Source organism: Ambystoma mexicanum, chromosome 3q (assembly GCF_040938575.1).
Source record: "Ambystoma mexicanum isolate Mex_15411 chromosome 3q, UKY_AmexF1_1, whole genome shotgun sequence".
Taxonomy (NCBI): Eukaryota; Metazoa; Chordata; class Amphibia; order Caudata; family Ambystomatidae; genus Ambystoma; species Ambystoma mexicanum.
This window is the reverse complement of record NC_090926.1, coordinates 1,098,616,557-1,098,643,512: the sequence shown is the minus strand read 5'-3', so window position 1 is coordinate 1,098,643,512 and position 26,956 is coordinate 1,098,616,557.

Below are 26,956 nucleotides of genomic sequence, written 5' to 3'. Positions count from 1 at the left end.
CCTTCCTTTTTTGGAACGAAGAACAAAGCTGAAGAAGCAGGGGACTTGGAAGGACGAATAAACCCATTTGCCAGGTATTGATCCAGGTATTGTCGAAGGTGAAGGTTCTCAGGCTCGGTGAGGGCATAAATTCTACTACAAGGAGGAGTAGATCCAGGTATCAGGTCTATCTGGCAGTCATAAGACCTATGAGGAGGTAGAGTGTTAGCCTGATCCTTCCGGAAAACATCTTGGTATTCTAGGTATTCGGGAGGTAACTGGGGAGTCTCTGAAGAAATTGCGGCCAGTGCAACACCAGGTGGAGGGTGACAAGTAGAGACACATTCTGGAAACTGGACCGTTCTTGCTCGCCAATCGATCAGAGGATTGTGTTTCTCTAACCAAGGTATTCCTAGAATAATCTGAAACTGAGGGGCCTTGATCACATCGAACACGATCTTCTCATGGTGTCCATCTTGACTTACTAGCGTCACTTCTTGAGTGGTATGCGTTACTGGCCCGGAGGCTATCTCCGTACCATCCACCGTAGTAATGACGTCCTTTACAGCCTTGGGACAAAGAGTTAGATTCATCCTCAAAACCATTTCATGATCCACATAATTGCCGATGGCACCGCTGTCGACGTAAGCTTCAATTGCATGTAATCGATCCGGATTATCAGGGCTAATGAGGACCATAGGTATCACGAAATGCGAGGTCACGGAACTGGTTTTTACGCTCGGCAAGAGGACCTCTATTCTTGTCGGGCGAGGTCGTTTCCCTGCTCAGAGTTTGTAACTTTGGTAACTGCAGCTCCTACTGCCTTCTTGGCAGGTTTCACCGGACAGTCTCGAAGAAAGTGCCCTGAGTTTCCGCAATATAGGCATAATTGCAACTGTTTCCTCCTTTCCCGCTCCCGTTGTGTTAGAGGACCTCTCAGACCCCCTATTTGCATGGATTCCCCGGAGTCTACTCCTTTGGAAGGAGTTGGCGGTTTGGAAAATACTCGAGCATCAAACTTGGAACGATCGGCCTTCCTGTTCTGCAGCCTGTGATCTATTTGAACGACCAAGTCTATGTAATCCGAACAGTCTTGTGGGGGATTCACTACTTGGGCTAAAACGTCTTTGAGCTCTCCACGTAGACCTCTATAAAACAGCGTAATCCTTTTGTCCTCAGGCCATTGAGTTTCCACTATTAGTCTATTGAAAGATGCAATATAAGCCAAAAGGTCTTGATTACCCTGTCGCAACGAAAGAAGCTCATTGTCCAAGGCCTGTCCCTGTGAATGTCTTGCGAACAGTTTTTCCATACTAAGCTGAAAGGCTTGAAAATCATGGAGAACCGGATCATCTTGATGAACTAGAGGGATCGACCAGTCTGCCGCATTGCCACTAAGGTACGAAAGTACAAAAGCTACTTTAGCTTGATCAGTTGGAAAGGCTGCTGGCCGGCATAAGAAGTGCAACCGGCACTGATTGATAAATACTGCAAACCTCTTTGGGTCACCAGAAAATCGCTCGGGCGGAGCCAGAGGTACATTCCCAGGTAGGTTGATCTGCACTGGATTCATAGAGGATGTTGAAGGAAGATTTGCCCCTGATGCGGGTAACGGGGTCTGTCCGGCTTGTGACTGTAGCACTTGTCTAGCAAGATTGTCTGTTCTCTCCTTGGAAATAATTAGTTCCCTTCTTAGAGCATTCGTTTCCTGATGAGTTGCATGCACTTCTGCCCTTAGTTCCCCAAGTAACCAGGCTAGGGGGTCAGTATCCGAGGTTTCCATAGCGCCTGGGCGAGAGTTTTGCGGTAGGCTTTGCGTTCTGTAATGCTCACCTGATTCTCGCAGAGGCGCCGGTCTTGACTGGGCGACTACCGTATCTTCAAAGGTGATGTGTAGCACCCGGTTGGCTCTTTGGGCTGGACCTCTGTGCACTGTATGCCTGACGTGTAGAGTAAGATGTCTGCAGATAGAAAATATGGGGTTAATGAACTGGGGTTATTGGGGTGTCCCTATCTCTTTCCTCTTCTCCTCTCCTGTAGACCCCAAAGGTTAACGCTCTCACCTTAGGTAAGTGAATGCCGAGCTCTCCATCTGCCTCGGGGCAGGGTGCTGTAGCCAGTTTCTTCACTGGATAGGTAGCGCAGGCCTCTTGACTTCAGAGGACTGCTGTCCATCGTTTACTGCACGAACGGTAAGTTTCGAGTCATTCAAATGTCTTTTTAAAGTCTTTAGTAATGATGTCTCTTGTTTTGCAGGGTTCCGGCGATGGCGGATGACGGGCTGAAGTGAGTTGAAGATGGAGCCCGTGTGATGAATAGAAGCGCCTGGAAGCACGTGAGTAAGCGCTTGTTGCCTGCTTCACGATGCGCTCTAACTGTCTTTTTATTTTGCAGGTACGAGTTCGGAGCGGCTGCAGGGTGCCGGAATACCCACTGGATTAGATGTGGAAAGGAGTAATGGCATGTGAGTATTAAAGTTCCCCAATGTCTTTAAACGCACCTTGTTTTGTCTTTCAGATGCGGATGCAGCGCCGAAGGCCTACGGAGCGTGCGAAGAGTTGGTAAGCTTTTGTCTTTCAGATGCCGGAATGCAGTATGAAGACCTCCGGAGCGCACGAAGAGTAGGTAAGCCTTTGCCTTTCCGATGCCGGAATGCTAACCTGTTCTTTCTTGTCTTTATAGGTGTTGCTGAAGACTGGATTCAGGATGGTAAGCCTTTGCCTTTCAGATGCCGGAATGCTAACCTGTTCTTTCTTGTCTTTATAGGTGTTGCTGAAGACTGGATTCAGGATGGTAAGCCTTTTTCCTTAGGCCCAGGACTGGATGCAGAAGACACGATGAGCGTCCTGCTGCAGAGGGTGCAGAATAACGCAAAGCAAGATTCATCCACCGGGTGTGGTTTAAATAGCCTCCTGTAGTGCTTAGGTGTCTCCTTCCACAGCCACGCCTAAGTAAGAAAAGAGTTCCTGGTAAGAAAAGAGTTCCTGCCTTCCAGAAGAGTTCCAGTGTTCTAAATCTAGGGAGTGGCTCCAGCCCCACCCAACAGGAAAAGTAGTTCCAAACAGAAGAGGATCAGAGGCTCAACTGGCAGGCAAGTAAGCAGCATGGTCTGCTGCAGGTAAGTCCACCCAAGCATTATGAGCCCGGCGCTTCCAGCGCTGGGACTGTGCATATTTATGAGCCTGGTGCCACTGGCGCCAGGACTGGGTCCAAAAGGTCCCAATTGGGACTGGTTGGCACTCGGAACCTGGGTTATGGATCTGCTTCCAAGGGAGTTGGGAAAACCCTGACCTTTTGGAAGCAGAGATCATGACACTGGCCTAGCAGTTCGGGCTGGGCTGCTACCTTCAGTGGCGGCAGCTGCTGACTGATTTGCACATGGCTGGTCCCCTTTTGCAAAGGCGCAGATGGGCTAAAAAACGGTGGTGTGGAAGGTTGCCCAGAGCAATTGCCAGTGGTTTAGATTAATTCAAAACTTCCACCCATCACTTTTGTCGTCAGTTTGTTTCTCCTTGTGAGAGAGGGTATGCCCAGACGTGGGTCCCTTGCTCGCTGCGCCACAGGGAACCAGGCAGCACCTCACTGAGGAGGTCCAGCAAGACCGAAACATGTCTGGGGTTGCTTGGTTTTCTGTGCAGAGGGGACTTGGCCTATCAGTTCGGGCTGGGCTGCCACCTTCAGTGGCGGCAGCTGCTGACTGATTTGCACATGGCTGGTCCCCTTTTGCAATGGCGCAGATGGGCTAAAAACGGTGGTGTGGAAGGTTGCCCAGAGTTCTTAGAATACTATCGGATATTATATGGGGACAATGAAGGGAGCGATAGCCGGGAAATAACTGATACACTGGAGGACATAGGCTTGCCACGAGTAAGCACGGCAGAGCGAGAGGACATAGATGCCCCGGTCACACTAGAAGAGCTAGAAGAAGTGGTAGTACAGCTCCCTACTAGTAAGACTCCAGGGGCTGATGGGCTCCCCAGTGAATTTTATAAAACGTACAAAATCGAGGTGCTTTCCCCGCTGCTAACAATGCTAAATGGGGGAGCGTGGCTTGAAGGCCATGTGAAGAGATGTACCATTGGGAGAGCTCACGGGGATCCTTAATTCATCCTAAGAAAAAGTGACGTTGCAGGAACCTTTTGAAGTCAGGAACATAAGCATCTGCTTATGAAGACACTGGGAACATTTACTGAAGATACGGGACCCACGCAGCCCAGGGAACGGCAGATCTAAGAGGGTGAGGCCCCCGGAGCCACGGACTGGCGTAGGCAAAATGGCAGCTGCGTGGAACAGAGGACCTTGATTGCTGCCGGGTGGCCGCGGAGCGGGCCGGGTGGGCACCCGCGGCCTCTGGGGAGACAGTGTTGTGTAGGGATGTGCCTCCGGTAGCCTCCGCTGTCTTGCGTGGGCTCGGGACAACAGCCCGTGTGACTGAGCGGCCGGCACTAGGGCTATGCTGTGCTGGCGAGTGCGATGGCCCTTGCAACGAAATCTGCAGAATTGTAAATTGATGCGGAGCGGGCTGTGTGGGTGTCCACGTGCCCCTGGGGAGACATTGCTAGGCGGGGCTGTGTCTCTGGTGGCCTCCGCTGTCTTGTGCGGGCTAGGAGAACAGCCCGTGAGGCTGAGTGGCCGGCACTAGGGCCCGGCCGTGCTGGCAAGTGGGGAAGACCTCGCAGTGACAACAACGTAACGCCTTGCTTTCTTCGGGCTGGCAGGAGCGGGCGGTGAGCGCTGGGCCTGAGCGGGCGCTGAGGACGGTGAACTGCAGAGTAGCAGCAGCTGCTCTGCATATGAATCCATAAGCCTGCGGAAGCGGGTACAAAGAAGCCTCCCAGAGGAGAGGTGTACAGAGCCAAGACGATTCAGTTAAATAAACACTAAAATTACATTGTAGCAACCCCCTCCACTCATCACTTATGGAATAAAAAGCACAGACCATTGTGCTGAGGCACTGCAAGCATTCAAACACTGCCCCTAACAGGAGGAGGGAGAAAGTGGACTGGCAGGCTACGGCAGACTGCCTCTGAGGGTATAAGGAAAGGATTGGATGGGACAGTGCATTGATAGTGCCCCCTTGCCTGGGTATCACGATAAGAGGCTGTGCCAAACAAATAAGCAGAGTGCCCCATACAGCTTGCGAGGAAGCCTGGAGAAGAGGCTCACGCGGTTACGTGAGTGGACACAATCCATTTTAGCACCCCGGGGTGGCTTTGGGGTGCTCCTGGGTGGCCCCCTGGGCCCGGGCAATAGCGTCAGTTTGCCTTCCCGCCGGGGTCGGAAGCCACAAGTGTTGGGGCCACCTTAAGAATCCTGGTTGCAGCGCCATGTCAAACAAACCTCCAAGGCTGAAGGGCAAGCAGCCCACGCTAGATGAGTATGCCAGGACACCCCCTGGCCCGGAAGGGGCCAGGAGTAAGGACAGGGCCCCCGTTGGGAGCGTGACCGCCATGAGCACGAACCAGGAGGTCCTTGCTGCAATCGCTGACCTGAAGATAGCCTGGGAGACCAAGCTCGAACTGGCTGTGACAGAGCTTAAAACAGCGCTGGAGCTCAAAGTCGGGGCTGTGCAAGAGGACTTGAATCTTCTCCGACAAGATGTTAGGTCTTTGGCGGAGCGCACTGAGAGCCTGGAGAAGGAAGTGGGCCCGAACACAGCGGACTGTGTTGCACATAAATCGGAACTTCACGCCCTGGCGCATCGCGTGGGAAACTTAGAGAACAGGGCGGAGGAGGCGGAAGGACGTGCCCGCAGGAATCATATCCACATCGTCGGCTTGCCAGAGGGAGCGGAGGGTCACAACTCCACTGAGTTCATCGAATCGATACTGCTGCAGGAGATAGCTGGAGGAGTCTTGTCCCAGGGGTTTCTCGGTGGAAAGGGCGCATAGGGCTTTAACGAGGAAGCCGCCGCCGGGCAACCCACCCAGGCCGGTGATTGCTAAGATCCTCAACTATCGGGATCGAGAAAGAATCCTGGAACATTTCCGGAAGGGTGGAACAATACAAAGAGGGACAACAAAGATAACTGCATACCCTGATGGTACAGCAGAGTCGTATGAACTTTGGGACGGTCAAGAGGAGACTACGAGAGGCGGGCCACAAGTACATGTTGCTATACCCGGCGGAGCTGAAAGTTTTCCACAAGAACAGGACCACCTTCTTTGAAACTCCGGAAGATGCTATGGGATGGCTCAACACGCAGGGTTTCCCCCAGGAGATGGACGCCCAGAAGGGAGAAGGAGGAGGAGAACATAAGTAGCGAACAAGGGAGTCACCGGGGGGTGTCAGGATGTAAGACTATGATTATAGTGACTGCAGTAGCCAGTTGACCTGTATTGCCAGACTGGGGGGAAGACATGATCCGTGAGCACTGAGACTATTGCTTCGTTAGGGAGCCTTGCAAGGCCAATGTTCGTACCCCCATATAGAATTTAGTTAGGTCGCCGATAATGTGGTGACACCCTGCTGGGGTCTTAGCCTGGGAATCCAGGGTAGGCCCAAACGCGGGGGAGCCTGAGATCCAGGGATGGAGCTGGGCATTTGTTGGGGTTGGGGTAGGGTGGGGGGGGGGAGAAGAGTAGATGTACAGTGGTGTGTTGTTGTTGGGATTGGGAAGGAGTTATGGGGTGAGCCTACACCCCAGTGAAAACAAGATGAACCATGGGAGACCTTAAGATAGTCACTTGGAACGTCATGGGGCTCAACAGTTACTTGAAACGGAACAAGGTTATGATGTACTTGCGCAGACAGAGAGTGGACATAGCCCTGCTACAAGAAACTCATTTAATGCAAGATAAACTGGAAGTGATACGGAAGAAGTGGAGAGGGACAGTAGTAGGGGCAGCATATTCTGCCTATGCAAGAGGCGTAATCACATGGGTGGCCCCACATGTCCCGTTCCAGTTGCTGAGCTCTGTGGCAGTGGCAGATGGCAGGATGGTGGTTATGAAGGGGCTGGTGGAAAATAGAGAGATCTGTATTGTAAATACTTATGCCCCGAACCAGGACACAGCTGCGTATTTCAGGACCCTGTATGGTAAACTCTGTGGTGGCGTAGGGGGGGTGTTATTGTGGGGGGGGCAATTTCAATTGTGTATTGGACCCCAATCTAGATAGATCAGACACTAAAGTAGACAGACCCACCCCGGCCGCAAAGGCACTGCATGTACTGTTGGCGGATTTTGGGCTGATAGATGCATGGAGGTCATGCCACCCGCAGGATAGACAATATTCACATTATGTAGCCCCGCAAGGCCTATATACTAGACTAGACTATGTGTTTGTCACGCAGGAAATAATGACTGAAATACCGCAGGCGGAATATAAATCCAGAGTCCTCTCAGACCACTCACCACTGATGCTAGTGTGGCAATAACAACTCCTAAGGGGTAGGATACGCACATGGCGATTGCGTGCAGAAGCGCTCAAAGATAGTGTATTTAGGGAGGACATGCGAGAGGAAATAATAAGTTACTGTGAAATAAATGCCGGCAGTGTTAAGACAGCAGGCACGCTCTGGGAAGCCTGGGAAGTCTAAAGGGCTGCAGAATGGGATCCTGGCTGAATTGCAGGACACCGAAAAGGGTGCTGGAACGGGGCAGTAGCACGAAGGAAGATGTAGACTTGGCACTGGGCCTGCAGCAGAAATGTGCAGGATATTGGGAGAGGTTATGTAATCTCAACTATAAAAAGTATATAGAGAGACAACATGCTGAAGGAGACAAACCAGGAAGAGTCCTGGTGTGGCTCTACAAAAACGAGACCCCTAGGCCCCCAATCAGAACAATAGTGAAAGACAATGGTAACATAGCGGACACGCAAGAGGGTGTTAATCAGGAATTTGCAGAATATTATAGACGTTTGTATGAGGATGAGACAGAGAGCGACAAAGGGGAAATAGTGGACATACTGGAAGATATTGGATTACCCCAGATTAGTGCGGAGGAGAAGGAGGAGCTAGATGTCCCGATCATACTGGAGGAACTAGAAGAAGTAGTGAGGCAGCTGCCCAGGTGCAAAACCCCGGGAACCGATGGACTCCCCAGCAAATTCTATAAGGCATATAAAACAGAGGTACTCCCCCCGCTGTTGGAGATGCTGAATGAAGCATATGAAGCTGGGAGACTACCGGAATCTTTACGTGAAGCGGTTATCATACCACTTCCCAAGCCCAATAAGCCAGGTAGTGACTGCGGATCGTATAGGCCCTTGTCGATGTTGAACCAAGATAGTAAGATCCTAACAGCGGTCTTGGCAAATAGACTAAAGAAGGTCATCAGTAAGTTGATACATCCTGATCAGACAGGATATGTCCCGAATAGGAACATCTCGAATAATTTGAGGTGACTCCATCGGGTGGTCGAACATACGGAAGGGAATACAGGCGAGATGGCGATAGTATCACTGGATGCGATCAAGGCATTTGACTCAGTCAGGTGGCCCTAGTTAAAGGCGACCCTAGCCAATTACGGTATGGGGCCAGGATATCTTCATTGGGTAGAACTATTATATAGTGCACCGCTAGCGAGAGTGAAGACAGGAACTGTGATCTCTGAAAGGTGGCGACTGGGTAGAGGTACCAGACAGGGATGCCCATGGTCCCCCATCCTGTATATCCTAGCATTGGAACCTCTGGCGATCTACTTACGGCAGCAGTATGATGCAATAGGCATTGTCGTCGGGGAGACATCACATTTAATCTCATTATATGCAGATGACATGTTGTTGTATTTGCGTTATCCAGAAGAGAACCTTCAGTATATACTGGAAGTGATGAAGAGGTTTGCAGAACTATCAGGTATAGCTGAGAACCCTAGTAAGTCCTGTGTGTTTCCGCTGGGTAGATATGGGGGGCTCTCGGTGGAGAATCAGCCGGTTTTACAGATACCGTGGGAGGTTACAACCTTCAGATATCTTGGGGTAGATATATACCATACGGTAGAAGCTGAACACAGGCATAATACGGTAAGAACGGTGAAGAAACTGGAGAATAGCATGAAGTTCTGGGCGAAACTCCCTTTGGCAATGATGGGACGAGGGGCGATGCTCAAGATGGTGGCATTGCCCAGACTGTTACATTGCTTCGCGAACATCCCATACTCCATACCTCGGAAATTCTTCACTAGGTTGGGCAGTATATGTAGGGAATTCCCTTGGCACGTGATGATGAACAGGGTAGCCCTGTGGAAATTACAAAATCTGCATGAGAAAGGAGGCATTAAATTACCAAACTGGGAAGTTTATTATATAGCAAGCCAATTACAATATTTAACCAAATGGCTCTCTGAGGAGCCCACCTTAGAACATAGGCTGCATCAGGGGGACTGCGCCCCATATTTCCTGAAAGAAATTATATGGTTGCCCAAGCGGGAGCTGAGAGGTCGTCCGAGGATGTTGGGGCTTGAGTGGGGGATGTGGCAAAGGGCATGCCGGATGATGGACAAGCCATCCCTGTGCTCCTCACAGATCCCGCTGGTTACAGTGGTGGGAGCAGAAAAGCAACTAAGGTTATTGATTAGGAAGCACTGGGAACTGGTGGGAATAGCAACGATGGGGGATGTGTGGCAAGAGGGGAAGATACTGGAATTTGAGGAGCTGGTGGAACAAACGGGGTTGAGTGCCGGGCAATATATTACGTATCATGGGATGGTGCAACGAATTAAAGCTGTCTGGTCCGAGGTGGAACTGGCAGAGGAACCGGACACCACACTGGATATGATATGTGATATAGCGGAAGGGAGGCATGAAATGTCTAGAGTGTATGAGATGATAATGACTCGAGTGGGTAAGGAAGTGGTGCAACTTAGACTGGACTGGGAAGAAGAAGTAGGGGACCAGATGAGTGATGGGATGTGGGAGTGGGCATCATAAAAAAGTATTGAGAAATGCTAGGTTGCAACAAATACAGCTCACAGGGCATTCCTGACGCCATCACAGATAGCTAAACGCCGGAAACCAAGTGTGCATAGCACAGAAAATGGAAGACAAGGGGATCAGTATGAAGGTGGACACCATCTGGGCCTGTTTGTTGGGAGGGTTCTCCAGACCGCGAAAGCTTAAACATGTAAGTAAATTAAAAGACCTAGCGTATTTTCTGGCAAAGAGAACGATTGCAATGGACTGGAAAGCATGTCATAGGCCCAAAGTGGAAACGTGGTGGAGGGACTTGCAGATGTGGGCGGAGGCGGAAACAGTGGCATGGCAGGAAGCGTGTAGAGGGGACGTGGAAGGAGAAGCAGGTGCCCTATTGGTTTGGAGACAATTGATAGCAAAACTATTTGGGCCCTCGTATGATGGGCCAAGTGATGATGACTCAATGAGCGCGGTGAAAGAGGACTCCCCACCGCAAGAGGTGGAGACTAGTAATGTGGGAAAGTAGGCTCGGGGGGGGGAGGGACAGGAAATACAGTGGGTGAGAAAATAACAATGTATGTGCATTTGTCAGCAAATTGTGCAACCACTGTAAGTTTAGTTTGGTTTGTTTTTTGTTGTTTGAATAAAATCAATAAAAAATGTTTTAAAAAACAATGCTAAATGAGGCATACGAGACAGGAAAGCTACCAGAGTCCCTAAGAGAAGCAATTATTATCCCACTCCCCAAACCTAACAAGCCAGGTAAAGATTGTGGATCGTTCAGGGCGCTATCGATGTTGAATCAAGAGAGCAAAATACTTACAGCGGTATTGGCGAATAGAATGAAACGGACCATTAATAAACTAATACACACAGATCAAACAGGATATGTCCCGCGCAGGAACATATCCGACAACCTTAGATGACTTCATCGGGTCATAGAATACACAAAAGAAGATTCGGGTAAATGGCTATTGTATCACTAGATGCAGTTAAGGCCTTTGACTCTGTCAAATGGCCCTGGATGATTACAGCCCTGACACACTATGGGATAGGACCGGGGTATATTAAATGGTTCAAACTAGTGTATAGTGCACCGGTAGCTAGAGTGAAAACGGGACCCATCACCTCCGAAAGATGGCAGCTGGGCAGCGGCACTAGATAGGGATGCCCGTGGTCACTGATGCTTTCCATCCTAGCACTGGAGCCCCTGGCAATATGCCTGCGACAGCAGTACGAGGAAATAGGAATCAGAATAAAAGAGGAGCAGCACCTACTTTCACTATATGCAGACGACATGCTACTGTATTTGAGATACCCTGAGGAAAATCTCCAATATATCTTGGAGGTGATGGAGAGATTTGCGTTGTTGTCTGGCATAGCAGTGAATCCCAGAAAATAATGCATATTCCCACTAGGGAGGTATGTAGGAATCCCACACAACCAAATACCGGTTTTACAAATACCATGGGAGCCAAATACGTTTAGATACCTGGGAATAGATATTTATCACATGGTAGAAGCGGAACATCAGCACAACACCGACAAAGCGGTACAAAAAATCGAGAATAGTATGAAGTTTTGGTCAAAGCTCCCCTTGGCAATGATGGGTAGAGGGGCGTTACTGAAGATGGTGGTATTACTGAGACTATTGCACTATTTTGGGAACATACCATACTTGATACCGGGGTGATTCTTTACGAAACTAGAGAGCATATGCAGTGGATTCTTGTGGCATGGGACTAGGAATAGAATTGCCCTTTGGAATTGCAGAATACACATGATAAAGGGGGGATAAAACTGCCAAACTACGAGATCTATTATCTAGCTAGTCAACTACAATATGTGGCCAAAAGGTTATCCGAGGACCCCACCTCAGAATCGAGATTGTTGAGATTAGAATGTGCCCCGTTCTTCCTTAAAGAGATGATATGGCTGCCCAAATCAGAGTTGAAAGTGCGCTTAAAGATGCTGGTGCTCGGATGGGAAGTATGGCGCAGAGCATGTCAGGCCATGGAGAACTCAACCCTGTGCTTGTCACAAATACCGCTAGACGCACTGGCAGGAGGGGATGAGCAACTAATAAAGACAATAAGGAGGCCCTGGGAACCAGTGGGTATCATAACAATAGGAGACATTTGGTAAGAAGGAGATAAAGGTATTCAGGGCATTGGTGGAGGAAACGGGGCCGCATGAAGGACAATATATCACATACAACAGAATAGTGCGGCAGATTAAAGATACATGGTCGGAAGTAACGCTTGACGAGCAGCCTGACCCTACCATAGAAATGATATACGATATAGCAGATGAGGGGCATGAGATATCCATATTATACAAACTATTGATGTCCAAAGTGGGGAAAGAGGTGGCACAATTAAGACATAACTAGGAAGAAGAGGTGGGCGAGCCCATGAGTGATGGGATATGGGAGCGGGCCCAAAGGTACCACAAGAAAGTGTCAAGGAACGCAAGGCTACAGTTATATATAACTCACAGGGCATATATGACTCCCCAAAAAGTTGCCAGATTCAAGAACGCAAACAGGCAGACATGTCCCAAATGTGGGGAACAGAACGCGGGGATGACACACATGTTTTGGGCATGCCCAGAAATTGTGAAATTCTGGGAAGAAGTAGCCCACCGGCTAGATGAAAAGGGGATCAAAATAAATATCAGATCAGCCTGGGCATGTTTGGTAGGAGGAATTCCTAGGCCACGTCAACTAATGCATGTGAGCAAATTAAATGATTTGGTTACATACTCGCCAAGCGTAGAATTGCCATGTGGGGGAAGGCATGCAACAGACCTAGGATAGAAGTCTGTTGAAAAGACCTCCGAAAATGGGCCGATGCTGAAACAGCAGCATGGCAAGAAATGGAATGCAGAGGAGGGGAGGAGGAAGCAGAATCCCTGACGGGCTGGAAGCATGTAGTAGCCACATCATACAGGCCCACCCAGGACTGGTCGAGCGACCAGGACTCGGATGAGGATATTGGAAAGGAACCCCTGAAGAAGGAACAGATGCAAAGTAGGAAGCGGAGTAGGCTCGGATGTGGGGGAGGGTAGGGACCAAGCAACAGACATGGAAATATAAACACAATTTTTGTAATATAACGCCATGTACTGTAAGTCTGTTGTATATTGTTTCGGTTGTAAATAAAATAAAAATTGTTTAAAAAAAAAGTTTTTTTCGGATGCACCTGCTAGTAGAGCATTGCAATAGTCTAGTTTAGCACCAATAGTTGCTCTAGCTATTGATAGACAATTGGGTTTGGATAGGTAGGGTTTTATGGTGTTTATGAGCTTGGTGGTGTGTGCGGATGAGGATGTGATAGCGCTAACCTGTCTGGTCATGGATAGAGTGGAGTCTAGATAGACCCCCAAGGTCTTGACAGCTGTGGACACAGGGATAATGGTGTTATCAATGGTAAAGTTGGCGTACAGTTTATCAAGTTTGACTAGAGTATACTTTTGACCTAGTATAATTATTTCTGTCTTGTCCCCATTGAGACAGAGGCCATTGACTGCCATCCAGGCCTGGATGGTGGAATAAATTGTGTAAAGAGCATCTGCATCTTTGTGGTATGAGCCAGAGAGGGGTAAGAGTACCTGCGTATCGTCAGCGTTATTTGTGTAGTCGATACAAAATGAGTCGAGCTGGTCGAAGAGAGGCTTTGTGAGCAAGTTGTATAGTGTGGGTGCTGTGCATGATCCCTGTGGGACTCCGCAGTGGATGGTGGTGGGGGTAGCATTTGCTATGTTGGAGAATACCTTCATTGCTCTACCTTCAAGGAAGGAGGTGATCCTGAGAGCTGCGTCTTTAGAGAAGTTGGCCTAGTGTGTAAGGTGAGATGTGAGGGTCTTGTGGTCCACCAACTCGTTGGCAGCCGAGAGGTCTAGGAGTAACAAAAGGGCTGGCTTCCCTTTGTCCATGATTTGGGTGATCAGATTCTTTAGGTCCACCAGGGCTGTTCCAGTGCCGTGTCCTTTTCCGAAGCCAAATTACCTGGTCCCTAGGATAGAGTGGGTTTCCAGGAAATGTTGGATCTGGGTATGAGCAGCATTATCCAGTATCTTAAGTAGGAAGGGCACAGTGGTTATTGGTTGGTAGTTATTTGGTTGTAGAGGGTCGAGAGTAGGCTTTTTTAGGAGGGGGCAGACCCAAGCCTCTTTGAGGCGTTCAAGGATAATGCCTGTTCTGAAAGAAGCAGTGATGAAGGCCGTCAGGAGCGGTGCAAAACGATCTGCGCAGTCCTTGATGAGCTTAGGTGGAAATATCTCCCGTTTGCACTTAGAGAGTGTGAGGTTTTTGAGGAGGTTCATTAAGTCTAATTTGGTGATGTCACTGAAGGTGAAGACGGGTTTATTGTGGTTAGTTGAGCTGGGGGTAGTATTGGTTTGCTTGGGCTCAAGAGGAGGAGGTAGAGCTTTGCAGTGTCCTGGATTTTTTTTTGGAGGAGATCGATTTTATGTAGCATAGCAGATTAAATACTGGCACACCAGGCTTCATCTTTGACAATTTCATCTGGTGTGTTAGGTGGCGAGATGAGCTCATTGAAGATAGTGAAGATTTCCTTTGAATGCGATTTAGCATTGGAAATGCATGCATTAAATGCGTTGACTTTGTCTTTGGTGATGGCTGCTTTGTATTGGTGGGTGATTAGGTTAAAGCCAGTGGTCAAAGTGTACGAAAAGAAGTAGTGGAACTATGTTCCCTGCTGGCCTGCACCCACTCCCCACAAACCCCATCACCACGTCTGCTCCCGCAAACAATACACACCTGCCTTTTAAGGGAACGTTCAGTGCAGTGCACTGAAAGTGCAAGTTTCAACTTGTTCCTACACTTTTATTTTAAAACAAAATCATTCCGGAACGGTTTCTTTTTAAAATGAAAGTATAGGAGCTGTAAAAGGTAATTTAAAAAAGTATAGGAGCACCGCTCCCGACCGCTCCCGCTCACTTCGACCACTGTTTAAAGCTGTTTTTGGCACTGTCACTTTGATTAATTTGCCAGTGTTTTAGTGCCTCTCTTTTTCAGGAGCACAAGTAGTTCTTCAGTGAACCAAGAATTGGAGTGTAGTGATTACTGCAACACAGAGGTAAAATTTAAAGACTGTAGATCAAACATCCACAGAGGATTTCTTGCACATTAACATTTATGAAATTCTGACAACCCCCAGTGATTGCTAGCGTTATCACAATGCTCTTCTCTCCCAGCAACCCCCACCACCAGGCATCACTTATGTATGACCCCTTAATTTGAAAGCAAGGTATGGGCAGGGGGAATACAGTGGAAACATCGTTTTGGCTTTGTATTAAAAGGCATGGTTTGAAAAATAGACACAATTTAAAAAGAATCGTGGGTTTTTTAAATGAAAGGTAGAGTCAGGAAAGGTACTCAATGGGAAAATCGTTTTGGGCTTTTTATTTGCATGAAATGGAGGGCCTTGTGAAAATCGTTTTGGGATGCAAGTAAATAAATGGGTAATTTTGTTTTGCACACTGTATATTCACTTGAATGACAGTGTTTTAGGGTTACTTATTTTGGGATAATGGACACCCCCCTTCTGTACAGAAGACATGGATTTCAGAAAGGTAGAATCACCCAAGTACTGTATTGTCTATACCGGCTCTAATCCACTAGACGTGAACATTGGTAGTTTCGAACATGGGAATTCATTGATTTAACTTCAATTCAATGCACTAAGGATCTACACAGCTTCCCTCCTCCCCACAATTTAATGGAAAGGATTAAGGCAGGCTGTTCCCAACACAATTGAATTTAAATGTATAGGGTGATTTGATTTTCTAAAGTGTAATTAATTTGAGTTGGATATAATAAAATATAATAAAATTGTTCTGAGACCCCCCCTCTTTCACCCCCTACCTGCTATGCGAGGTAGAGAATAAGGCTGGCAGATTCCCCCACCACACTTTTGTTAGCATTTGAATTAATCTACTTACACAGGAGAAGTATCAGTATTGAAGGTGCATCTGACGCGCTGGTCCTAAGTAATTGCTGCTGTTGAGAAAATTGTTGTAGATGTGGACAAAAGAAAAGTTACTGAAGCATCAGATCTTGCGGGTTAAGTCAAAGTCTTGATAACAAAATCAAAGTAGTGGAGTCTTGGAGTTTGAACAGAGTCTTTATCATTAATGTAGAGGTTGAAAGAATCTTGGGAATCAGCCGACACGTGTTTCGACCCTCAACGGTCGTTATCAAGGCTGAGCAAATAGCAATACATAGGTTAAAGTGAAAGAATTAAAGTATAAACATTAGATCATAACAAGGAAACAAAGTATTTATGAAATAAGAAACAAAAGGCATAAATAATATCATAAAAACAACCAACAAAAATATTGTTATAGAACAAAATCATACCATGGTTCAGTAGGGTAGATGATGCAAACAGATTCAAGTAGAGTGGTAAGAAGCCAGAGAAATAAGAAATTAGATAGGAACATGGTATTGGTTGCAGTATCACAGAAATGTATATAACAAACCTATTCGAAAGTGAATATGTTGAATTGGTCCAGGATCACAAATTTCCTTATCGGTCAATTGTGAAACTTAACATAAGTCACCCATTGTAAATGTGAAAGTATAAAAGTGTAAACGAGAAGAGACCAAAACTGGGTGTTCAAGAAATGACATAGATAACATACCATGTAGTCAGATTCTGTTATTGCAGGATCAAAAAATGGATGAAATGATGAAAAGGTAGGGGCGTCACCTGAAGAAATAAATACCAATGTTTTAGGATGTATAGAATTGGGTAGACATAATAGGGTTGGGAAGGAAGATGAGAACTTATCCTATACATTAGGTCACAGAACTAATGATGTAGCCAAAGTTGCTATTCGCCTAATATGTCCAAAAACTCCAGTAGCCAAAAATAACACACATTTAATGCGTGATAGGCTCAGAGTAAACTTGAATAAAATTAAAGTGTCCAAATATACTAAGGCTGTGTGATATACTGTAGTGAAATTTTAAGATACATTAGTAGTAATATTGTGTGGATTGTGTGGAACAGTCTTTCAACCACGTTCAATTTAAGATGTGATAAAAGTTCAGAAAGTATTAGTAATTGAGTTATGCGGACCAATCTTAAACACAAATTCAATGAGTGAATGGCTCAAACTGAGTTAACAATTGTGGTAAAAATACCTATGTATACTGAAACTGCATGTTACACCGTACTAAGAATTAACAATACATGATTGGATGAGTAACATGGGCCAATCCTACGTAAAAAGTACTGATGAGTATGTTAAGTTAGATATCAAATCAGACTAGAAAATAATAAATGGGAGCAAGAAGTCACGTTCATAATGCTGTAACATAAATATGAGTGAAAAGTTACCTGCGTCATATATAAAGGGTCTAAGCCTGTTGCTGGACGGCGTGACAAAGAGCGTCCACCTCGCATTGCTAAATAACATACATACTGAAGTACTTTGGCATAACGCGGTCGTCGCGCTCGCTATGTCACACGCACGCAAATGCGCATCATGCGAAAGGCCTCGCGTGTGAAAAATTGGTAAATAATACAAAACAAAGCAAAGCGCAGTGTGAAATGAATACCGGAGCTGAGTATGCCATGTAAGGATACAGGAAAATTACCTTTGAATGCCAGTCAGGCATATAACAACATAACAATTGCTGTAAGTGTTGGCAAGTGCAAATAAAGTTATTGTTGTCATGTATATGCAGTAACCTTCAGGGGGTTCCCTTAGTGAATATTAGAGAAAATCTACAGAGACAGATTTATAAGTAGTATTCCGCGAGTAAAAACAGTATGTCTGTGATAAGCACCAAACTAAAGCATAATTGGTCCTGATCATAATCTCAATAGTTAAAGAGCCTGCTATATGGGTACATCATTACAGTTACAAGTTTTAGGGAAAGGTAGAAAAGTAAGCAATATGAAACTATTGCTATTTGTTACATGCACTGAAATCAAATAATATTGAAAGGGACTGCAACAATAACTACAGAGTCAGAGCAAAGTCCAATATTAGAAGATAATAGAGATGGTAACATGAATGAATAATGCATTGGTACGACTCACTTATAGGAATACATGCATTTCGTGGTCTGAGTTAAGGCCAAAAGTGGCACAGCGAAATAGACAAATCAATTTAGATTCTAATTGTCTCAGTTGATATTCTGACGAGTCTAAATTCCGGCGGTATTTGAGTTTAGATGGCTTGTCCAAAAGATTATATATGTCTTTGATCATTGCAGCATGAAAGGTGTCAATAATATTTCCAGTACCCAACACAGGTGTGAATTTAGATTTGCGTTTCAATTCTGTCATTTCCAGATGCCTACTATGTATGTTCAAATGGGCCATCAACTGTTTTTTATCTGGTATAGTCTCAGAGGTAAAGGACAATAGTGTTTCTATGTTATGGATATCTTGCATGGTATGCGTGCTGAGAGGTGCCACTGGGTCCATGGATGCAAAATGTTTGACTTGACTGGCAAAAAATTTCTTACGTTTAAGCTTTCTAATAAACTTAAAAAGGTCAATTTAAAATTGTACATAGTCGGTATTACTTGTAGGTGCAAATGAGAGTCCTTTATTAAGAACCCTGAGTTGGTTGTTAGTCAAAATAAGATGTGATAAATTGACAACTAGAATAGGCAAATATATTTGTTGATTTGTTTTCTTGCGTTCACTCTTGTTAAGATCCCTGTGCGTCCGGATTCGAGATCTGGTCTTTTGTTTCCATTTTCCTCCCCTAGTACCTCTGATGTGGTGGTTGGTATTGGCATAGTGGACACAGGTGGGTCTCGAAGTCTCACTTGTTTTGTGTTGTACGTTTGTTGATTTACCTTTTTGTATCTTCGAATCTGCTCTAAAAAACCTTTGCTGCTAGTAGGAATGGTATCTACTTTGTCAGAGGTATCTTTCGGGGATAAGGTTTCAACATCAGAATCAGGATCTGAGCTAATGGGACTTGTGTTGGGTGTATTTCCACGTGACCTAGATGGAATGGAATCATATTTGGTTTGGAATAACAATAAGCTTTACATCGGCAGTACTATCAGACAGCTCAGAATTCGTATCAGAGAGCACCTTTCCAGTCTTAGTAAAAGTGACAAGAGTTTACCTTTGGCATCCCATTGGCAATTGTGCCATCAATTGGACAACAAAGCTGATATCCGTTTTATAGGCCTTGCAAGAGTCGAAAGTGAGAAACGGGGTGGCAACCTTTCTTTGAAACTAAGACAATTAGAATCTAAATTGATTTGTCTATTTCGCTGTGCCACTTTTGGCCTTAATTCAGACCACGAAATGCATGTATTCCTATAGGTTAGTTGTACCAATGCATTATTCATTTATGTTACCATCTCTATTATCTTCTAATATTGGACTTTGCTCTGACTCTGTAGTTATTGTTGCAGTCCCTTTCACTATTATTTGATTTTAGTGCATGTAACAAATAGCAATAGTTTCATATTGCTTACTTTTATACCTTTCCCTAAAACTTGTAACTGTAATAATGTACACATATAGCAGGCTCTTTAACTATTGAGCTTATGATCAGGACCAATTATGCTTTAGTTTGGTGCTTATCACAGACATAGGGCCTCATTACAAGTCCAGCGGTAACCGAGGTGGTAAAACCGCCTGATTACCGCCGGACTCGTATTACCATTCCGCCTCTGTGATTCCCGGAATTACCGAGGCATTACAACCCCGGTTTTCCGGGAATCACGGAGGCGGAATGCTGTTAATCCCCATTCCCATTGAGTCCTATAGGACTCAATGGGAATGGGGATCAAGGAATCATGGAAACACCGGCAGCATCTCGTAATGCTGCCGGTGTTTCCTCGTCCGCCTGCAGGCGGGCGGTGTTAAACCCGCCAGGTCAGACCTGGCGGGAACATCACCTCCCACCTGCAGGAGTTGTGATCACCCGGCATGGAAACAACGGTGGCGGCGGGTTTACCGCCACCGTTGTTTCCATACCAGGCGATTTGTAATGAGGCCCATACTGTTTTTACTCGTGGAATACTACTTATAAATCTACTCTATAGATTTTCTTTAATATTCACTAAGGGAACCCCCTGAAGGCTACTGCATATACATGACAACAATAACTTTATTTGCACTTGCCAACACTTACAATAATTGTTATGTTGTTAGATGCCTGACCGGCATTCAAAGGTAATTTTCCTGTATCCTTACATGGCATACTCAGCTCCGGTATTCATTTCACGATGCGCTTTGCTGTGTTTTGTATTATTTACCATTTTTTCACACGCGGCGGTGTGCGCGTGACGTCATGCGCATTTGCGTGCGTGTGACGTCGCGAGCGCGACAATCGCGTTATGCCAAAGTACTTCAGTATGTATGTTATTTAGCAATGCGAGGCGGACGCTCTTTGTCACGCCGTCCAGCAACACGGATTAGACCCTTTATATATGACGCAGGTAACTTTTCACTCATGTTTATTTTACAGAATTATGAACATGACTTCTTGCTCCAATTTATTATTTTCTAGTCTGATTTGATATCTAACTTAACATACTCATCAGTACTTTTTACGTAGGATTGGCCCATGTTACTCATCCAATCGTGTATTCTTAATTCTTTGTACGGTGTAACATGCAGTTTCAGTATACTTAGGTATTTTTACCACAATTGTTAACTCTGTTTGAGCCATTCACTCATTGAATTTGTGTTTAAGATTGGTCCACATAACACAATTACTAATACTTTCTGCACTTTTATCACATCTAACATTGAACGTGGTTCAAAGACTGTTCCACACAATATTACTACTAATGTATCTTAAAATTTCACTACAGTATATCACACAGCCTTAGCATATTTGGACACTTTAATTTTATTCAAGTTTACTCTGAGCCTATCACGTATTAAATGTGTGTTATTTTTGGCTATTGCAGTTTTTGGACATATTAGGCGAATAGCAACTTTGGCTACATCATTAGTTCTGTGACCTAACGTATAGGGTAAGTACTCATCTTCCTTTCCAACCCTAATATGTCTACCCAATTCTATATATCCTAAAACATTGGTATTTATTTCTTCAGGTGACGCCCCTACCTTTTCATCATTTAATCCATTTTTTGATCCTGCAATAGCAGAATCTGACTACATGGCATGTTATCTATGTCATTTCTTGAACACCCGGTTTTGGTCTCTTCTCTTTTACACTTTTATACTTTCACATTTACAATGGGTGACTTATATTAAGTTTCACACTTGACCAATAAGGAAATTTGTGATCCCGGACCAAATCAACATATTCCCTTTCGAATAGGTTTGTTATATACATTTCTGTGATACTGCAACCAATACCATGTTCTTATCTAATTTCTTATTTCTCTGGCTTCTTACCACTCTACTTGAATCTGTTTGCATCATCTACACTACTGAACCATGGTATGATTTTGTTCTATAACAATATTTTTGTTGGTTGTTTTTATGATATTATTTATATCTTTTGTTTCTTATTTTATAAATACTTTGTTTTCTTGTTATGTTCTAATGTTTATACTTTAATTCTTTCACTTTAACCTATGTATTGCTATTTGCTCAGCCTTGATAACGACCGTTGAGGGTCGAAACACGTGTCGGCTGATTCCCAAGATTCTTTCAACCTCTACATTAATGATAAAGACTCTGTTCAAACTCCAAGACTCCACTACTTTGATTTTGTTATCAAGACTTTGACTTAACCCGCAAGATCTGATGCTTCAGTAACTTTTCTTTTGTCCACATCTACAACAATTTTCTCAACAGCAGTAATTACTTAGGACCAGCGCGTCAGATGCACCTTCAATACTGATACTTCTCTTTACTGTCCTGGTACCTCCTAGGGGGCCCGGTGGAAGTGTGTGGACGCTGCAGATCCAGCTCTTATCTTAGTGGTTATTCATAGCGCACGGTCCTCTAACGACCCCTAGTCACTTTTGTCTTAGTACTTACACAGGAGTCCTTGGTTATGAAGCATCCAGGGAAACAGCAGGGCTCCTGATCAGAGGCTTCGGTCAAGGGTAGCCCCCAGCACCCAAACTTCCTCTAGCTTTTCAAATGGCAGGCCCAGCTACCTTCTGGGTGTCCCAGTCCCCATCTCCCCTGCAATGTTTAAGGCCTTGGTAGCTCTTCCTGTCCCTCTGCTAGTTCATTGCAAGAGTCCAGAAGCAGACTACCTCCAGCAATAGAGTGAGAAAGTCAAAGGGAAAATCAAAAGTCCAAAAAGATCCCTCTCAGATTGAAAGCTGATCTATTATAGAGATGGTGACACTGCATTATTATCATAATTCCCACGCTACGGATTGGCCAGCTAAAACCCTCCCCCCAATATGCCCACTGCCTGCTAATAAGACAAGTAGTTAGGGGGTGTGAATGATGGAAGCTGAGAGACGAGAAAGATTCATCCTCCCACAATGACAAGTGGGTTCAACTTTTTCAGTGTCCTTAAAATCTAACAACATTGCAGCTACTCTAATTCTTCTTAACTGGAGGCACATATATGTTTCTGAGTGCTATATTTTATGGCAATTCAGAAAATACTAATCATATCTAAGCACGCCCTTCCTGGGAGGAGCTACTGTTTTTATCAACTAAAATTGATACACATCTGCCCATTACTGATTCAAACCCTACTCCCATAACCTATCCTCAAACCAACTTTCCATTCCCTTTGGAATTATGGGAGGGCTGGAATCATACTTTTTCTCATAAATTAAGTGGTATGCATCATCCAAAATCTGTTTTTACATGGTCCCGACAGGCTTCTGATTCCCTTTATTATGAACCCTGGATGAGCTCAGTGAAACATCAAATGCACTTTCTATTCAAGAAAATGTATTAAATGTTAGTCAATGGCAAGGCACCACAAGTGTCCCTGAGTTTCACACCAGCCCCCACCATTTACTAGGTTTTATTTCTCTCCTGTGACCTGATTAGGACATCTGGCTGGCCCATGGGATCATACCCACCCCTCCCGCGCTTTAAAGTTTTTTTTTGTTCAAAGCTACTGCACAGGTAATGGGGTGACATGACCTTAAAATCACTTCCGCTGGCTTGTTTATCTGCCACCTCCACAATTCAGAACTACTCCTCTGTATTTTTTAGCATTTAAACTGAAACCAGGCCTTCTTCTCCTGGAGGTCCTCCGCCACAGGTCTTGAGGTCAAGGTTTCAGGCGCTCAGCCTTTCCAGTTCAATGGGGAAAAACAAGCTACATGCATGATTCTAAAAGAATAGCATTTTACATTGACACAATGTGTTTCACATGTAACATTTTGTATTACACCTAGGCCTGCTGTTCAAAAATACAATCCTTCTTTTCTACTATATTAGAACAGAGGTAGACTTATTAATCTTATGCACACAGATAGGCCACAGTTAACATAGGAAACCAGTGTCCACTTTTACAAAAACGAAATAGCCCTTTCTCTTTACATGCTGTGATTTTATATGATACAAATTAAGTCTCTTTATTCCTGATAACGCAATCTGTCACTTGACTTTATTTCTTAAATGTTAGGCATCATTCCTCCTTTTTATCGTCGTAATGTGCCGTATTTCAAATGTATCTTTTCTTTCCACGTGTACTGCTGTGGTTTTAAATCTGTCAAAGGTGCCTTTTCCCAATTTACACAAAGTCAGTATCTGCAGCACCAAATGTTATGTCACATTGATTGGGCATATCCGCCCATCTTAAGCGCTCAGATTCCCCTTCACTTGCTCACCTGTCCATTTTCGTGGAATTGGCTAAGCCCATTTTGTTCCACTTCACTAGGCCTTATGTGGAAAATCACTGTTTTGTAATGGCTTTTATATTTCAGTGGAACTCCACATTAGCCATCTTCACTCTCACAACAGGTCCTAGTACGGCCTCCATCTCTGTCGCTCTGGGGCTGTCTTTTCACCCTACATTAACCAGTATTAATATGGCTGGATAATTTGAGTACAGAATCACAGCAGGTGGACAGGCTATCGTCGAGGACTAGGTGGACATTAATTTAAGGTTTAGCTGAGGGTGAGACTGAAAATGAAAACATGCTTTAGTTGAAAAACAGAAAATAAAATCTGAATTTAGTTGAGGAAGAAGGGAAAATTGAGGATAAGCCATTTTTGTCACTACTAAATACCTTGCATGCTATTTATGTATTTTTTTGGGTGGCAGGAGGAGATTATATTTAGTTTCTGTAACTGAGTGTGTCATCTGAGTACCAGGAATAGGATAAACCCAGACTCACATGGTGTAAATGCCGGTTCCTTTGCTTGTCGGATTGTGGAGCACAGAATGGTTTGGAGGCAGCAGTGGGAATGACACTACATTCAGTGGCTGTAACTGAGTGTGTCACCTTAGTACCATGGATCGGAGAACCCCAGGGATGACTTTGCACAATATAACTGTTCCTTTGCTTGTCAGATTGAGGAGCAAAGGATTAGAGAATGTGGTACAGGCAGCCGAAGGAATTACATTACATTCAGTGCCTTTAACTGAATGTGCCATCTTTGTGGGGCCGTCCACTTACTTGTTTCTTGCATAGAAAAGTCTTAGAATGCTTTGGGAGGCTGGAGTAAATTATATTTATTGACTATAACTGAGTGCTTATCTCAGTCTCACGGAGAAGAGGGGCCCAGTGACCTCCTTGCATGATATAAACTCACAAGCCATTGCTTGGCAGAATGAGGAGACAAGAATCACATCATTCAGCCCCGGTAGACAGGAGCATACTTTACTAGTTGCATTAACTAAGTGTGCTGTCCTTGTGTGACCTTTCCACATTCTTGATGCTTGCATAGAACATGCGTATACATCATATTGCCACTTGAAAATACTTATGAATCCATTTAGGCAAGAGAGTGCATTCAATCACTAACTGAGAGTGAAATCTATTTCTGGCCAGTTCATATACTTTTTGATTTCTCAGAAGGGTCTAAGATTTTGAGAGGCAGGAACAGATGTTGGCTGTAACTGACTGTGACATCTCAGTGCCATGCTGGGGAGATCCCCAATAACCAACTTATATAAAATGAATGTATGCGCCATTCTTATTGTTTCAAAGCAGACACAGGCAGATTATAGTGTCAATAACTGAATGTCGGCATACTTGCTGCTTGTGTTGAAACGTCTTAGCATTCTTCTTGGTCTTTTTGAAGGCAATCCACATACTTAACCAATCTATGGCTATAACCAACGGTTAAAACCAACCACCAGTGCCTAAACTTTACAAGGTTTGCCAACCAACCCTCTCTTAACACATACTTAACCACCCTGAGTGTCAAGGCCATGTTGTCTGGAATACCTACACCTGAAAAAGGCTAGGGCATTGGTTTGTGGTTAGGGGGTATGTTGAATCAGTTCCTGAAACTGCCGTCTGCACTGGGGAAGAGGGGTTGAACTATGCTTCATTCAAGACATCAATGTCACCTTCAGCAACATCCGTTGCACAAGAAACAGAAGCAAATGCTCACGTTCAAAGTAGGAGATAGGGTTTAATTCACTGTCACCGGGGCAGAAGAACAAATGCAGTGGATTGCCTCTACGGATGAGCCAGGGCAAACATCACACCGTGTAGATATGCTTTATGAGCTGGAAGACCTAACACGCCATGTAGAGGAGCATGGTGATGAGCCAGGAGACACAGCAGGCACTGTAGCGAAGCGTGAGGAGCCAGGTCAAACATCACACCTTGTAGATATGCTTGATGAGCTGGAAGACCTAACACACCATGTAGAGTAGCATGGTGACGAGCCAGGAGACACAGCAGGCACTGTAACGAAGCGTGAGGAACCAGGGCAAACATCACACTATGTAGATATGCTTGATGAGCTGAAAGACCTAACACACCATGTAGAAGAGGATGATGATGAGCCAGGAGACACAGCAGGCACTGTAGCCACGCAAGAGGAGCCAGGGCAAACATCACACCGTGTAGATATGCTTGATGAGCTGAAAGACCTAACACACCATGTAGAAGAGGATGATGATGAGCCAGGAGACACAGCAGGCACTGTAGCCACGCATGAGGAGCCAGGGCAAACATCACACCGTGTAGATATGCTTGATGAGCTTAAGGACCTAACACACCATGTAGAGGAGCATGGTGATGAGCCAGGAGACACAGCAGGCACTGTAGCCACGCATGAGGAGCCAGGGCAAACATCCCACCGTGTAGATATGCTTGATGAGCTTAAGGACCTAACACACCATGTAGAGGAGCATGATAATGAGCCAGGAGACACAGCAGGCACTGTAGCGAATCGTGAGGAGCCAGGGCAAACATCACACCGTGCAGATATGCTTGATGAGCTGGAAGACCTAAGACACCATGTAGAGGCGAATGATGATGAGCCAGGAGTCACAGCAGGCACTGTAGCGAAGCATGAGGAGCCAGGGCAAACAACAAGGCGTTTGGAGGAGCATGAGCAGCCAGGTGAAACACACACCATAGAGAGGAGCAAGATAGGGAAGCTCCTGGGCTCCACCCAATCACCGTCAGGATGATGATGAGCTGTTCTGGCCCATCCTAGTACAGTAAGTAGCAATGCATGATTATGTAAATGGGTGCTACAGAGTAGCGGGTTTAGGAGGGGAATGCCATATACTCAGGGGTTAGTGGTAAACCTGATTTGGATGTTCATAGGTGATCATAATTTGTCCATGCATTTGACAATGACAGACCACTAACAACTATGGATGGTAAATGGCTCGTGGACAGACCATGGATAATCATTGCATCACGTTTTCCATGATACCGCGGACATACAAGGTTGTCCCTGATCCTGAACATTCAATGATTTGTGGTTTACAATTAAAGGGATAATCAAACAAACAAATCCTCCATTCTAGACTGTTAGGTCCTCACATATCCACCAAGTGTACAGGGGTGGAGTGGCCTATATGGAACTCTGGAGATTTCCCAGGAGACCTTTGCACTGTGGACCTCTTTTGTGTGGTAACCTATTTTATTTCCACATTTTTTCATAGGGAAAGGGTTGGGCTCGCTGAACATGTGTAATATGGGCCACTTTAAACATTCTTTCCAGGGCCCCTTTTGGTTCACAGTTCACGCCTGCGAGGGACCTGGTCGTATCAAAATCAGTTGTTTAGG